The sequence below is a fragment of the Fukomys damarensis genome, unplaced genomic scaffold (genome assembly GCF_012274545.1).
Source record: "Fukomys damarensis isolate Sample0158 unplaced genomic scaffold, DMR_v1.0_HiC HiC_scaffold_8, whole genome shotgun sequence".
Lineage (NCBI taxonomy): Eukaryota > Metazoa > Chordata > Mammalia > Rodentia > Bathyergidae > Fukomys > Fukomys damarensis.
This window is the reverse complement of record NW_022900920.1, coordinates 15,104,028-15,110,822: the sequence shown is the minus strand read 5'-3', so window position 1 is coordinate 15,110,822 and position 6,795 is coordinate 15,104,028. Positions and strand designations below refer to the sequence as shown.

General features: G+C 45.4%; 1 protein-coding gene across 2 annotated transcripts in view; it reads left to right on the top strand.

Moving 5' to 3' along the window:
• The window catches only part of Bub3 (BUB3 mitotic checkpoint protein), a 159,980-nt gene that overhangs the window by 152,351 nt on the left and 834 nt on the right, over nt 1-6,795 (top strand). The gene's annotated exons all lie outside the window — the stretch shown is intronic.

Sequence of the window (6,795 nt, the reverse complement as noted above, 5' to 3'; positions counted from 1 at the left end):
AAGAACTATCCTGAGGTTAATGAGCATTGCTAATCCAAGTTTCTATATATTTATTTATTTGTTTTTGAGACAGGGTCTCACTATGTAGTTGAGACTGACCTGGAACTCACTATGTAGCCCAAGCTGGTCTTGAATTCACAGCCCATCCTCCTGTCTCAGCCTCCCCAGTGCTGGGATTACAGGTGTACGCCACCACGCCCGGCTGAGTTTCTATATTTTTGACCATGTATCTACAGTAAGAGATGTTCTATCACCAAATGCTTTTAAAAGATGCAATCTCAGTAAATGAACTGTCTTCTAATAAAAAAATTGATAGGAAATAATATGTGAATTAGGAGATCTGAGGAAGCTCATGAAAAGACAAATGGAGTTCGAATGGTTGCTTTTGTTTCCCACCCCTGCTTCCAGACCCTTCGCCAGGCATCACAGAGCACACGGGGGCCTTTTATTTGCAAGTTCTGAGTCACTGACATGACTTCCACTCTGTTTGTAGGTGATGGAAAATGCATTCTATTAACATGGGTTCTTGGACATTATTAAAATTGATACCACTTTTCCCTTAATAAGAGCAGAAAATGGCTACAAATTTGAATCTGTTCTTATGAAGAAGATAGAATCAAGGACTGGAAATGAAACAAACGCGATTTTTTTCTTCTTATTACAGCGTTCACATTTTGATCTCCGGGACTTGTTAGGGTTCTGTTCTTCCTTCCCTCCTTCCATCCACTGCCTTCACCATGCAATGCAATGATACTATTTTTCTCTCTTGCAAAAAAGAGTCATTGCCCTGACATCTCGTCTTGTCTGCGGGGCTCCAGGGCATCCTCCAAGTCCCTAAATAGGTTGAGTTGAACAACTCTGCAGTGGGTGAGAAAATATTCTGCTACTCACAGGATGGGATTTTGCATTAAATGGCTCCTGAATAATTCTACACAGAAGCAAGATAGGATCCGTTTACCTGCTGGCAGCTGTGCCAGCACAGTGCAGCACTGGGCTCACCTGGGTTTTTGGGTTACGCTGATATTGCACCCATTGCCTTTCAGTAAGGAGGGGAGGGAAAAACCCACCCAAATCCCTAAAACCTTTTCAACATCCCTAATGTCCCATTTGTGCCAAGCAGAACCTGATGCCGGTGATCTGCTCAACAGCCGGGTGATGACATGCTTTTTGGGTACGATATATACACCAGGCCATTAGTCTGCAAGCAGCAGTTGTCAGCTTTGTTCCCATTTAGAGTAATTTTCTCACTAATATAGCATATTCTTCAGGGATAAAATGCATTTTCCAGCCAGATATTCCCCCTAATAGTGAAGTTGGTTTAATGATGGGATTTCAGCCAAGGAAGGTAAGCCTGCGATTGCCGCTGGTTGTATATTGAAGTTACCAAAATGAAAAGGCTTATTTTAAAACACATTCACATGAACAGGCAAAAACCTCTCCTTTCTAGATTAATGAAGCTCATTTGAGGGGAAACTTAGGCACGAATTTAAGAGCTAAATAAGGCACTTAGAACCTCGGGTGCAAAGCCACGTGTGGGTTTATGTTTTTGAACTGTGATGACGGATGGTGCGGTTTTAATGGGGGGGGGAATGATGACCAGTGAGCTACAGAAAGGCAGGTGTCTTCAGGCCAACCCTCCTTGAAATGACAACATATAATTTTTTTCCTTGCCTGTATAGGCTGAGACTATTCAAGTCAATTAAACAATTAATTCCCGCCCCGCAAACTTGCACGTCAAGCCTCAGCTCGTGGCCAATTTATTTGGTTGAATTATAACCTCTGAAAAGCAGTGGTTTCTAATGGAAAAGCTGACAGAGTCTTAAGTACATGTGGTGAGTGGAGCTGCTATAATTAACTCTGTTTTGAGTCTCCCATTAATATTTTAAAGATTTTTAATTAAAATAATTACATGAATTTATGAAAAATTCTCAAACACCTGAAGTATTTCTATAGGGCCCCAATCTCAGAGCGTCCCTCTCCTGGTTGTCACTTGCATGTGGATTTCTACCCAGGTGGTTGTTACCCTGGAAGAGGGCTGAGACTGCCTGTCCCACTTATCTCTGTGAATTCGACATCAGCAACTGCATGTCCATAACTATCTTTTCTTTTCTTTTTTTTTTTTTAACGTCCTCTCTCCTTCTGGAGCCTTTCCCTGCTTCTGCTCATTTTCTCCTGGGATGTTACCCATAGACAAAGGCCCTTCCTCTTTTCATTCTTCACTCTGTACACAGTACTCTTTCAGGGAGGGGCTGACTTCCCCACAAAGGACCAACACTTTAAGCTTCATGGGTCATGCAGTTTCTCTTGCCACAATCAAGTCCAAAGAACGCAGTCAAAGGAATATGCAAATAATTGAGTCTGGCTGTATTCCAGCAACACTTATTTATGGACAAAGAAATTTGAATTTCATGTAATTTTTATATGGTGCATATAATATTCTGGGTTTTTTCTGACCATTTGCATTTAAAAAACTATTCTCGATTCTCCTGTTGTGACAAACATGCAACAGGCCCGACACGGTCATTGGACCATAGTTGGCCAACGTCTGGTGTAGTAGATTAAGAACAGGCTCTTTATTTGGAGCCAGCCCTTGTGGTCCTTTGGTCTGGCTCTCACCACTGCCTAGCTGTGTGACTATGGACAAGTGGGGATGATTTATAGAAAGATGTAGTGTGTTACAAACTTCACTCATACCACTGAGGGATATTACATCTTTGTTCTGGCCTTAACTTTCTGGGTGACCTTGGGCAAAGGATTTGGCTTTTCTAGCTATCAGATCATTACTTATTATAACAAAACTAAATCCCAAGCCAAAAAACACCTCGGGCTTGGACTAGAACATCCAGGGTCCACTTCTGGCCCCAGGGGACCTGACCCCCCTGAGATAAGTGCCACTATTATCACTGGAGTGGCAGGGCCTGGTGATCTTAGCTCCTCAGCCTGCAATTGCTGATCACATATGGCCTGCACACAGGTGACAGTGATGAGTGACCTCTCCCGGAAAGAAAGGGCTGCAGTCCTTTTATGGTAAGCACTGGCCCCCTTTGTTGAGTATTTCCAGTGTTGCAGTGTTTGGTGGCTTGTGAACCCTGTGCAGGAGGCTTGTTAGCCTCATGTAGTACACGAGGAAATAACCTTGGCGAAATTCAGATGGAGCCCAAGTCACTTGATAATTTGAACCAAGATTCCTTACTGTAAACCCTAAACTTCATTCTTTTCATAACTTTTTGCCACATCTATATATCATCTGTATGTCTACTTAAGATTTGTAAAGTAATCTTACTGATTTTACTTCAGTTCCTTAAAAGAAAAAAAGATTTCCTTTAACTCAAATGGATTTTGTAGTATGGATTTGATAAACTGTTCATATTTTGACTGATAAACATTAAAATAAAATAAAAATGAGTTCATATTGTGTGCCACTGAAAACAATCTGAAAGATGGCAAGTCTGTGCTCCTGAAAGCACTGCACTAAGCTGTTTGCCACAGCACACTGTGGCCAAAGACATGACATTCGATAGGTTTTTTGGGTGGCCTGGTCCTTCCATGTCTTGGGTACCATTTACAACTGCACTGTTTCTGTACTGGGGTAGTTGTTGTTACAGGACCTTTTCCTCTCTGCTCCCCTGTTTGCCTCCAAACCACCTTCTGTAGCTGCCCTGTAGCCTGTCTCTCTGGCCACCAGGACTGACTCTGGAGCTATCCTTACCAACTTTCCTGCCACCACAACACCACACCCTATCCAGAGACATCCTTCATGTCTGAGTACCTCAGGAGGCAGCCATGTTGTCTCACCTGCTCAGCAGCTCAGTGCTATGGGAAGATTTTTCCCACCCAGCAAGGCCCGTGGGACTCCACTCACACAAGCTGGACCTACTAGGCATCTCAGTATGCTTTCCTGCAAAATAAGGATATCATGCAGATACACAAGAGAAGCCCTTGAAAGTGTCCTCCATATAAGAAGAGAGTATCAGTCAAGAGCAGAGGCTCTGGAAGAAGCCTGGGACCCAGCTGCCCCTCTGCCACCTCCTGGCCACATAGCAGGGCAATGGATTACGCTGTTGACAGTCTGATGTAGGATTACGGATTCCCTGGCCATCTGTCTGGTTGCTTCCTTCCCCAACAGTACCTCTTTGTCTAAGCACGGCTTCCCTTCGGACACATCCACAAATAGGCATCCCCTGAAACCCTGCATACATCCAAGTGCAAGGTTTGGTGCCATGGCTGCTGGCCCGTCCCCCTCTCCTGGGAAAGCAGGTGGAGCTTCCTGCTGCTGTCCCAGATGGGCCAGGCCCCAGCCCAGTGCTACCATTGACTGGTACTTGAATCCAACTCATCTCGATTTTATGAGAATCATCCCTGAAAATCCCCATGTTCAAAAGACGACACAGGGGAACCATGGAGCAGGCTCATCATTTGAATAATCAGCCATTTAGTGACATGTCTAGCCTGGTTTAATGACTGAATCAGTGAAAGTATGACCCCGAGTGCCGGTTAACTTTTAAAATAGCTGTGCCCACTGCATGACACAGCCAACAGGAAGCCATTAAGGCTCTGGCAATTACCACTTCCATCCATCGGCGAAGTCCCTATTTTATTTTAATCTGCGTAAGTGCATTTTCTGCGCGAGGTTAAAATATAAATCCCTTCTCCTGAACAAGACTGGTTTTCTGGCTGACTTGAGAGCACAATTTACAACTGATTTAATTTGTTCTTCACAAACATTCCTAATGACATTACCCCGGTGCATATACAGACTGCCTCCTCTTATTCCATTAACTCCCAAATCGGGTTTAAAGACCATATTGATGCTAGATGTTATTATGGGTGATTATCAAAACAACAGACAATGCGGCAAAGTGTTTACTAACTGGTTTATATATAATTTCTGTAATAACGACAACAGATGGTAATGCTACAAACACTAAATCACGCTTTTCGCCGCTGAAACAAATTGGCAGCCTGCAGTACAGAAATGGTGTACGTAGCTCTATACAGATGCCTCAGTCGTCGGCTATAGTGTTCATCTTATTAGGAAATGGGTCTGTTACTGCTATTACAGGTAATCTTTCCATTTACAATTACAAATGTATATTTTCAATGAACATGGTTTTCTGCCGCTAAGCCGCCTGGAGGATATTTCCCCCCTCTAATTACTACCCCGGTGATGTGTGCCCTGGCTGAGCTGCGCACAGGGGCATGTTGGTCCTAGTTAGCGGTAGCGGCTGCTTTTCAGCTGTGTGGAGATGAGTCTGCTCATCAAGATCCCCTGTCACTCACTGGAGAGGCCATGATGCATCCCCAGGGTGCAACCCCTGGTACTTTAGAGGCAGCGCACCAAAGGGATGGGAAGTTGCTGCATGTGGATTCCTCATACCCATGTCCGGTGCTTGTGGCCCCCCGACTCCCAGAGAAGGAGAGGGTTTTAGATGTTAGAGGGACACCTTTACCTCCCAACACCATCACTGATAAGCAACACCTCACTTTTTAACCATATGAAAGTTGGTGTCTGGAGGCCCGGCGCAGACAGCTGAGACAATACTTGTACAAATGCCTGGTTGGGAGCTCAATGAGTCTCTTGCTCCAAGCGGGAGCCCTCTCCCCTTCCCAGCTCTATGGGTGGTGCCCCAGGGGACCCAAGGCTAAGTAAGAGTAGTGGCATCAACCTGGATCTCTATGGCAGCACCTAAACATCACACATGGATTCTCTCACTGAACTCTTTAGACACTGAATGTTGGAACCATCATGAGGTAGACCTGCCTCATGCTGTCGAGACCACAGAGTCATTTGCCTATGATCCTGGAGGCAGTAAAACTGAGGTTCCAATTTAAGTTATGACTGGTTTATCCACCAGTCATAACACTGTCTTTCCAGAGAGGGCGCTGGTGTCTGTATTCTTAACAAACACTGCTAAGGGGCATAAGGCAGAAAGTGCTGTGAATATTTCTGTCTCCTGAGCTAGCTCCTGGCCTCAGCTATCTTGGCTGTCAGCTTTTCCCATCAAGGTATATGCTTACTCCTATGCCTGGATCCTCAAGCCAGGGCCAGCTGGTGGGAGAGGTGGTGCTGTGGGTGCCATGGAGAGGTTTGGAGAGCTAAGGCACACAGCCTCTGCTTACCAACCATGGAGACAGCTCATCTCTTCTGTGATCTGGTGGCCTCCCCTGTGTGTTTGTGGAGGAGTGCAGGTGATGGTGATCATGGTCCTCACCTCCTAACAACAGCAGAGTGAGGTGGGGATCCCAAGCTCATGGATGGAGGTAATTAGAACAATGTCTTGCCCAGAGCATGGGTGCAGAGAGTTTTGACTGCATTTTTTACAGCCGTGTTATTATCCAGATAACTGTCTTTCTGCCATTCCTGGCCCTGGTTGGCCCCTTGTGGGGTTGGGGTGCCTCCCTCTTTTAGCATGAGTGCCCCTCCACTGCCCCTAGGATTGTGCATCCATTGTCCATGCCTTGGAGTGAATTTTGTTTCTCTCCTTCCTCATTTGAAGCCCTCAGGGGTCTGAGTCCTGGCCACTGAGGTGATAGGATTAATGTGTGTCACAGGTCACAGGGCCCGGGCTGCCTTGGCTGGATGGGTACAGCGGATACTGATTAAACGAGGAAACTGAGGCCAAGACAGGGGTGGTTTGCTCAAAGTCCTTTGAAACTGGGACCAGACCACCTCCTTTATCTTCAGAAAGATGAGAGGGGCCGGGGATTTAGCTCAGTGGTTCTGCTGCCTGCATGGAAAGTGCAAGGACCCGGGTTCGATCCCCAGTACCAAAAAAAAAAAAAAAAAAAAAAAAA